This window comes from Oratosquilla oratoria, chromosome 7 (assembly GCF_046742065.1).
Source record: "Oratosquilla oratoria isolate Oo_2021 chromosome 7, ASM4674206v1, whole genome shotgun sequence".
Classification (NCBI taxonomy): domain Eukaryota; kingdom Metazoa; phylum Arthropoda; class Malacostraca; order Stomatopoda; family Squillidae; genus Oratosquilla; species Oratosquilla oratoria.
Genome location: NC_134783.1, coordinates 10,266,923 through 10,276,922, shown reverse-complemented (window position 1 = coordinate 10,276,922; position 10,000 = coordinate 10,266,923).

Below are 10,000 nucleotides of genomic sequence, written 5' to 3'. Positions count from 1 at the left end.
TATATGTTTGTGTGTGTGTGTGTATACGTGTGTATACAAATATACATATACAAACGTGTACACCCATATATGTATATACACATACTTATATACACATATAAGTACATATGTATATACAAATATTCATAGATACATATATCTATATATAAATATGTAGACACGCACACAAACAAATACGTGCATGTATACGAGTGCGTAATTATAAAACGCAATCTGACCAAATCGTTCTTGTCCATCGGGTGCCATGACCTCCGGTGGCCGGAGGAGTTCAATTGGGGCAGAACGACGGCGGACCGAGCCCCCCACACCTACCCCTACCCAGAGGATGACCAGGAAAGAACCCACCCAAACCCAGGAGAAAGCCCAAAGGACCCAAAGGAACCCACCCGAACCCAGGAGAAACCCCAAAGGACCCAAAAGAATCCACCCAAACCCAGCCGAAAACCAACCGAACCCAGGAGAAATCCCAAAGGACCCAAAAGGAACCCACCCGAACACAGGAGAAACCCACCAGAACACAGGAGAAACCCCAAAGGACACAAAGGAACATCCAATCTCAACCCTGGCCCTCACAAAGAAACCAAACCCTATGAGAACCCCGATCCTTGAAACCCCGCAAGCAAAGGAACCCAAAAGAAACTCCGCCCCACCAAAAGAATCTGACCACAAAAGAAATCTCAGTTCCCCCCAAAAAAAGAACTCATAGCCACAAATAGACCTTCGAACTCACGAGAACCTCCAAGGAAATCCCTGCCACCAAAACGAACCCCCGGGCACAAAAGAACCTCTAACCTCTTGAAGAACTCTGATCCCAAGAACATTCAAAAGAACCCCGACCCTAATGATCCCTGTCCTCTAAAGGAGCCCCTGGTCTACAGAAACCTATGGCCCTAGGAGAACCTCCGGCCCCGGAATCCCCGGCTTCAGGATAAATCCCGGGCTCCAGGAAAATCCCCCCGGACCCCAGGAGAACACTCGGACACCAGGAGAACACCCGGCTCCAGGAGAACTCCCCGGCCCAAGGAAAGTCCCCACCCCCCGGCTCGAAGAAAACCTCCCGGCTCCCGAGGAACCCCTGGCTTTCAAGAAAACCCCGGCCCCAGGGACCCAAAGAGAACCACGACCCCCAAAAGAACCCCGGGCCGATGGAAAACCTCCCGGGGTCAAAGAGATCCTCTCGGGGACCAAGAGAACCTCTCGGGTCAAAGTGAACCTCCTGGGATCCAAGGAAACCTCCCGGGGTCCAAGAGAACCGTCCGGGGTCCAAGAGAACCTTCTGGGGTCCAAGAGAACCACCATAAGTCCAATAGAAGTTCCCGGGATTTAAGAGAACTACCCGGGTTCAGAGATAATCTTCCGGGGACCAAGAGTACCTCCCGGGGTCCAAAAGAACCCCCCGATGTCCAAGAGAACCTCCTTGGCCCCCAAGAGAACCTCCCTGGTTCCAGCAGGACCTCCCCAGACTCCAGATCTTCGCATATATATATATATATATATATATATATATATATATATATATATATATATATATATATATATATATGTATGTATGTATGTATATGCGAAGATCTGGAGTCTGGGATCCATATTTGAAAGAGGAGAAGCGTAAACACCGTCAACCTGGGATAAAAGTTTGTAGATTTTTCTACCCAAACGTCCACACGTACAAACTTCTATCCCGGTCTGCCTTAGAAAAAGCTACAATTAAGTTTAACATCTTAAAATTACATTTAAATTTAACGAAAAAATAACTACCACATGCCTTATAGGTGAAATGTTTAAATGGCTGGCGGCTACATCTTGACCCTGGATGACCTTTGTTTAGGAAGGTGTGAGGTGATTAGCAGATTATCCGTGATCTCTTGTCTTTTGAACGGTTCAGTGACCTAATGAGGAGAGGGGTTGTGTGGAGGGGGAGGAGGAGGAGGAGGAGGAGGGAGAGGAGACGGTGAAGGGGAAATGGGGTTGGGTTGTGCTGAGGGGGAGGGGGAGGAAGAGGCGAAGGAGTGCATTTTATGACTGTACAGTGGTATATTAGATGTTCGGTCGCATTGCAAATTGATGGAGGGGGCTTTTTCTCTAATGTACATGGCCTCTAAAAGTTGGAGCTTTCTGGAGTTGTTATGGTGGCCTATGATTTTGGTATGTTTAGATATTAATTCCCTAGTGATTCCAATGTTGTGGTATTTCTTTAGATGTTCATTTATCGCCCCTGTTTGTTGATGGTACGATGATCATCTGCCCAACGTGCATTAGGTATTACCAATATAACTAGCTGGAAGTGCAAAGTCTTCCTCTGGACAAGTAAATTCATAAATTAGATTGGTCCTTTGCTATGCCTCCGGTTTGAACATGTTATTCTTCATGACCAGTGAAGATGTTTTGGGATTTTTAACGTATATGATGACTTTTATTTCATCATCCTTTTTTACGGGGTGGCAATTTCTCTTTATTATATCTCTAACTGCTTTTTCATCTTTCTTGTACGCCTCTGTGTAAGTATTATGATAGAATATGTTTATCTGGTGTTTTGCTTGGGGTTTATCATGGGTTTTGTCCTGGGAATAAAATTTATGAAGTATTTCTTTTGTCATGTTGTCAAAATCAGTATAAGAATATCCATTGTTTATAAGCATTTGTCTCATGTGCTTAAGTTCATTATGCAGAGTTTCCCATGATGAGCACATGAATAAAGCTCTTTATATATATATATATATATATATTATATATATATATACATATATATATACATATGTATATATATACATATATATATATACATGCACACACACACACACACACACACACACACACACACACACACACACACACACACATATATATATATATATATAATATGTATATATATAAAATATATATATATACGTCAAGATTTGGAGTCTGGGATCCATATTGGAAAGTTGTAAACACCAGACTCAATTAAAGGGTTTATTTGTCCGACGTTTCGATTACCGTCCAGGAATCGACTTCAGGGGGTATAATAGTTACAAGATTGTGAACTCAAATATAAATCGTTAAAGTGGTAACACTCTGAATCACATGTACAAAGCAAACCTCTTTACAATATTAAATACACTACAATTGAAATGAAATATTGGTACCAAACAGACCAGCCGTTCCCTGACCACTGAATAAACTAAAGCCTTAGCGGAAATACCCAGAGATCGCTCAATTGTTGTTTTAACTAGCGACACAGGGAGGTCGACCGTCGTTATGGATAAGGAAGACTATGACCAGAATGCTCTGGCGTTGCTTCAAGATACCCAGACTTACACCATCTTACCTCAAGACCCCACCAAGAAGTTGATTGATATGTGTGTGTGTGTGAACCACCTAAGATTTCCGGATGACATCATTCTTATTTCAGAAAGAACAGAAGACTTGCAAGATATGCTGAGCAATCTAAACAAGGAAAGTCTCAAAGTAGGTTTAAAAATGAATAAGAGTAAAACCAAAGCAATGTTCAACACTCAGCTCAGTCCACTCGTGACCTCAGCTCAGTCCGCTCGTGACCTCAGCTAGAGACCTCGTTTTTCTGCACAGACACCAGCTAGTGAATACCTGTGAATTTTATATCTCCGAATAGTGTTAAGTGATTGTGTTGTGTTTTTGTAATTGTATACGTATAGCGCTATACAGTTACAGATATAAGATAAAGTGCAGGGTTCTATTTAATTTCAAAACAGTTTTCTGTTACCGTATTCCAAAGGTAGGAGAAAAAGTATAAGGTAAGCAGAGTAAGCTTCGCGTATTTAGTTTATTAGAGACCGCTTTGATTTTTTGTTGTTGTTGATTTGTATTTTCTCTTTGCCGTTTTTATTGCTAAAGGGGGAGCGAAATGGCTTGTGAAGGTTGCGTGAACCTAGAGGTCCGTCTCAGGATGTGTGAGGAGGAAATTCGGCTTCTCAGGAGTGCGCTCCGTGAGAAGAGTGAACCCTCCCCACAACCCAAAGAGCGTTCCACTTCTTCACCTACTGTCACTGCCATGAGCGAGTGGTGCTCCGTGGGGTCCCGTTTGTCGAGCCCGCGTTCGGTAGACGTGTGCCCTGTGGAGCAACCGCTGGCTCTAGTCAATCGTTTTGCTCTACTGGAGGATGAAGTGGCTGAAAACCAGGAGTTCTTGGTGGTGGGGGACTCCATGGTTCGAGGCTATGACGACATCCTGCAGCGAAAGACTAAGCGACGTTGCAAGCTTGTATGTCAACCGGGCCGTGGGATCGTTGATTGTACCCGGTCCATCAGGGAGCAAGGACGGAAGAACACGGTTACGATTGTACATACGGGTAGTAACGATGTAGGTAGGGTGAGATCAGAGGAGCTTGTTCGGAATTACAAGGTCCTCCTTCAGGAGATGAAGGAACGTGGGAGCCGTCACGTAGTCTGTGGGATCCTCCCGAGGATCTACGCAGGTTCGTGTTGGAACAGTAGAGCCATAGGGATCAATGATAGGATATCGCAGTTGTGCACACAATTGGGATACCACTTTCTTGATCCTTGGTATCTCTTTTCTAGGCGCCATGACCTTTACGCTTCTGATGGGATCCACCTTACCCGCAGAGGCAAAGATGTTCTTACAAACCTCATTGTGGGAGTTTGTAATGAACCAGCTCCTTTTTTAGGGTAGAAGGCCAAAGGGAAGGGGAAATAGAATGTACTTGGGAAAACAGTGTAGAGTATAGCATTAATGTAGAACAATGTACAAGTATAGGACAAAATATAATTTTAGGATATAATGTCGCTAGAGGACGAAATGTCACATTAGGATATAATGTCATAGGACAAAATGTCGCAATGGGATATAATGACAGTGGAGGACAAAAGATCACGATGGGAAGTAATGATAAAGGAGAACAAAATATCACGATAGGATGTAATGATAATGGAGGAGAAAATATCACGGTAGGATATAATGTCATTGAAGGCCAAAATGTAATTTTAGGAAGGGATACCGGACAGAATGTCAATGAAGGCCAAAATATCATGATAGGATGTAATATCGCTAGAGGACGAAATGACACATTAGGATGTAATGTCTTAGGACAAAATGTCACAATGGGATGTAATGACAGTGGAGGACAAAAGATCACGATGGGAAATAATGATAGTGGTGGACAAAATATCACGATAGGATGTAATGATAATGGAGGAGAAAATATCACGGTAGGATATAATGTCAGTGACGAACAAAATATAATTTTAGGAAGAGATACCGGACAGAATGTCAATGAAGGCCAAAATATCAAGATAGGATGTAATGACAGTGGAAGACAAAAGATCACGATGGGATGTAATTATAGTGGAGGAAAAAATATCACGGTAGGATATAATGTCACTGGAGGACAAAATATAATTTTAGAAAGGGATGCCGGACATAATGTCACTGAACGACGGGAGGCCGGCGTGAATCACGGTGACGTAGGGGGACAAAATGTACAAAATAGATCGGATGACCGTAATCGACCAGATGTCCGTGATGGGGGAAATGTTAATTTTGATAGGAGAAATGTTAATGAGGCATTGAATGTCAATGAAGGACCAAATAATAATAATATAGAGCAAGGCATAAATAAAAAACAAAATGATAATATAAGACATGATATTGAAACTCAAAATGTGTCAAAAAGAAATAATCAGGAGTTTCTTAAAACTATGTACTTTAATGCTCGTAGTATTAGGAACAAATTTCAAGAAATACAGGCGTATGTCAAAAGCGAAAATCTCGATATGATAGGAATAACTGAGACATGGTTAAATGGTACAGAGTTCGAAGCTGAATTTGATATTGCGGGATTTAAACACTTTCATCAGGATAGAAACCACAAGAAAGGTGGGGGTGTTCTATTGTACGTTAAAAACAATGTTCATGCTTGTGTTTTAGAGAAAGTGAAACAGGATGCATATGACAGTTTGTGGGTTGAGTTAACCCAAACAAATGGACAAAAAATGAATATAGGTGTAATATATAGGCCAAAGACATTATCATTAGCAGACGACAAACTGTTATTTCAAGAACTGTCTAGTTTCTGCAACCGGGATTTATTGATAATGGGTGATTTCAATTTTACTGACATTGATTGGATGACCCTTGAACATGGCCATATAGGTAGTCGCTTGATTGATTTTCTTGGTGACAATTACTTAATTCAGCATGTAAAAGAGCCCACAAGATATGGAAACTTACTCGATTTATTGATCACTAGCCGCGAAAGCATGGCAACTGATGTAGAAGTCGGTGAATCTGTTGCAAATAGCGATCACAACTTAGTCAGATTCAAACTCCTAAACAATTTTAGAATAGATACTTGTGCTTCTAAAATACCCGATTTCAGTAAAGCTCAGTTCATAGAACTACGTCAGGAGCTTCAGCTTACAGATTGGGAGGCAAAATTAAACGAAAGGCCTGTAGATCAGATGTGGGAAATATTTCAAACTACGCTCACTAAGATGATTCAAACTTACATTCCTTTTAAGGACAGACGTCCCCCAAATCAGGCTCGCCCAAAGTGGCTCGACAAAGAAACTGAAAAAAGTATTGCTAAAAAGAGACAGGCTTATAAGAAATATAAGTGCTCGGGTGCATCTAATGACTATGAAAGTTATGTATCAATACAGAGAGATTTAAAAAAGACAATAAGAAAAAGAAAACGACAATACGAAATGAACATCGCTGAGAAATCCAAAGAGAATCCCAAAGAATTCTATAGTTACATTAGAGATAAAAAGGTTGTTAGGAATCACATTGGTCCACTATTATCTGCTGACGGTCAACTTGAATATTCAAATGAAGGAATGTGTAATCTCTTAAACAATTATTTTAGCTCGGTATTCGTAAACGAAACACCTCAAAGTGAATTCCAAACTGAAACCTGTGAAAAGTCTGGGGTAAACTTACTACGGTAAATATAACAAAAGAAACAATTAAAAGGTGTATAGACAAACTCAAAGTTAATAAAACACCAGGGCCTGACGGTTGGCATCCAAGAATCTTAAAGGAAATGAAAAATGAGATTGTTGTTCCATTAGAAATTATTTTCAAGAAATCCATCATATCCGGAGATGTCCCAAGAGAATGGAAGCTAGCTAACGTTACTCCCATATTCAAAAAAGGTGACAAAAAGAAACCAAATAACTATAGGCCTATTAGTTTGACTTCGATCGTAGGAAAAATAATGGAAACTATCATCAGAGATGCTATCGAATATCATTTAGAAAGTAACCGTTTGATAAATGATAGCCAACATGGTTTCAGACGGAAACGTTCTTGCGTGACTAACTTACTCGAATTCTACAACACAGTTGTCTCGAATTTTGACAAAAGAAACAATATAGATTTAATATATCTAGACTTTGCAAAAGCTTTTGATACCGTCCCACACGAAAGACTTCTTACTAAATTAGCTTTGCATGGAATAAGTGGTAGCCTATTAGGTTGGACTAGTAATTGGTTGAAAGGTCGAAAACAGAGATGGATGGATGGAAAAGTGTTGCAAGTGGAGTTCCTCAGGGTTCCGTTCTTGGGCCACTTCTATTCATAGTATATATAAATGATATAGACCATGGACTAAAATCTACTGTTTCCAAATTTGCTGATGATACAAAACTGTGCGGAGTGGCAAATGATCACTCAAACCAATTAGATATTCAAGAAGATTTAGATAAATTACAGCAATGGTCTGAAAAGTGGCTAATGAAATTTAACACAAGTAAATGCAAGGTAATGAACATAGGTAAAAATAACAGCAAGTACGATTACAAGTTATTTGGAAATTCGTTAACAAAAGTGGATAGTGAAAAAGATCTCGGCGTAATTATCAGTAACGACCTCAAATCATCCAAGCAGTGTATTTCAGCCTCTGAGAAAGCAAATAAGATTCTAGGACTGATTGCGCGATCTTTTGATTTCAAAAGTCCATCACTCATTAACAAGCTATATAAATCGTTAGTTCGTCCACATTTGGAATATGCTGTTTCCGTATGGTCACCGAATCTCATTAAAGACATTGACAGACTGGAAAAAGTACAACGGCGAGCCACAAAACTGATTCCAAATATCAGAAATAAATCATACGAAAATCGACTTAAGCACATGAATCTGTTTTCCCTAAAAAAGCGTAGACTCAGAGGTGACTTGATACAGGTCTTTAAGATTTTAAAGGGAATTGACAACATCAAAAGTGACCAAATTTTCTCATTGAATGAGAATCAGACAAGAAACAATGGTCTCAAACTGTCCGGAAATAGATTCAATTTGGAAGTAGGTAGAAACAACTTTGCCAACCGTGTAGTTAATGAATGGAATAAACTTCCTGCACAGGTAGTGCAATGTAGTTCAGTTCGAAGCTTTAAGAATCATTTAGATAAATACCTAAGTAAGATGCTGTAATTATTATAATTTATGTTATATTATTTGTTTTTGTTTTGTTATAATTTGTCTGTCTGATTTTCATTTATTATTAGTTATATGTCAATTTATTATCATTTACTATTTACCTGTTTGTTTGTTATTCAACTATACCAATGCATTTATTTATGTATTTTAATTGTTATTTACATTGTTATAGTTTTAATTTTTTTTTTTTTTTTTTTTTTTTTTTTTTTTTTTTTTTGCATCCGACCTAGATATGGATCAAAAGGTCTCCTGTCGGCATGCTTTGCCTTTGTAATCCTTTGTAACACGAAAGTTCAAAGCTAAGAGATTGTAATTGATGATGAGAATCTCGAGGAAGCTGAAGAGTATAATTATTTACACCAGATGGTGACAGTGACGAAAGATCATGATAATCAAATAAAAAGACGCATTACAATTGGTTGGAAAGTGTTTGGTAAGTATAATAAAATCCTGAGAGGCTCTCTACATTTATGTTTGAAACGTAAAGTTTACAATCAATGCATTCTACCAGCAATAATTTACGGATGTGAGACATGGAAGCTGACGAGGGCGATGGAAACAAAGCTAAGGACTGCACAGTGGAGAATGGGGAGATCAATGATGGGAATAACACTGAGAGACCGAAAGAGAGCAAGTTGGGTGAGAGAGCAGACAATAGTGAAAGATATTGTGGAGGCAGTAAAAGAGAGGAAGTGGAATTGGGAAGGTAAGTTAGTGCGAGCTACTGATAAGCAATGGAGCAAGCATGTTACTGAGTGGACGCCGCGAGATAGGAAGCGTGGAAGAGGGAGACCAGACAGAAGGTGGAGAGACGAGATCGAGAAGTTTGCAGGAGTGACGTGGCAGAGGATGGCACGGTCGTGTGAATCATGGAATGGTATGAAGGAGGCCTTTGTTCAGCAGTGGACTCAGGATGGCTGATTTGATTTATTGATTGATGTGTGTGTGTGTGTGTGTGTGTGTGTGTGTGTGTGTGTGTGTGTGTGTGTGTGTGTGTGTATGTATGTGTACATATATTTGTATATACATACCATGACCACGTTGTTGACATTGTACAAGTGTTAGTTTGTTAATGCCGTCAGCCGATTTTATTCAGTCCAAAGGTCAAGCTTTAGGTAAGAATCCAGTGTCTACGGAATTATTAAATACTTCCGTTAACTGGTCGCAGATGGTTTATGGTGTGGGAACACGCCACTACTGTAGTATTCCCTAAGTCGCGTAGCATTTTTTGGTGACATAAGAATCAATATGATTAAACAAGCCATTGTATGTGTCCATAAACATTATTTCTGTTTGTGAAATTAATGTTGCCACAAACCATGATAGCTTTTGTATGAAGAAAGCATGCAAATGTAAAATTATTGTATAATTTTACCAAATGTTGAAATATTGGTCATTTTTATGTAATTTTAGTGCGGCGGAAATGGATTATTCACAAACTCCTACGTTTTTGCGGATAAATCCCTATAACCATATATATTCTGAAGATAAATAAACTAGATACATTTCTTCACGTTTTAGCTGTAGACATTTATTATCAATCCACACATGCACATACACACGCACGCAAAAGAATGTGTACATATGATA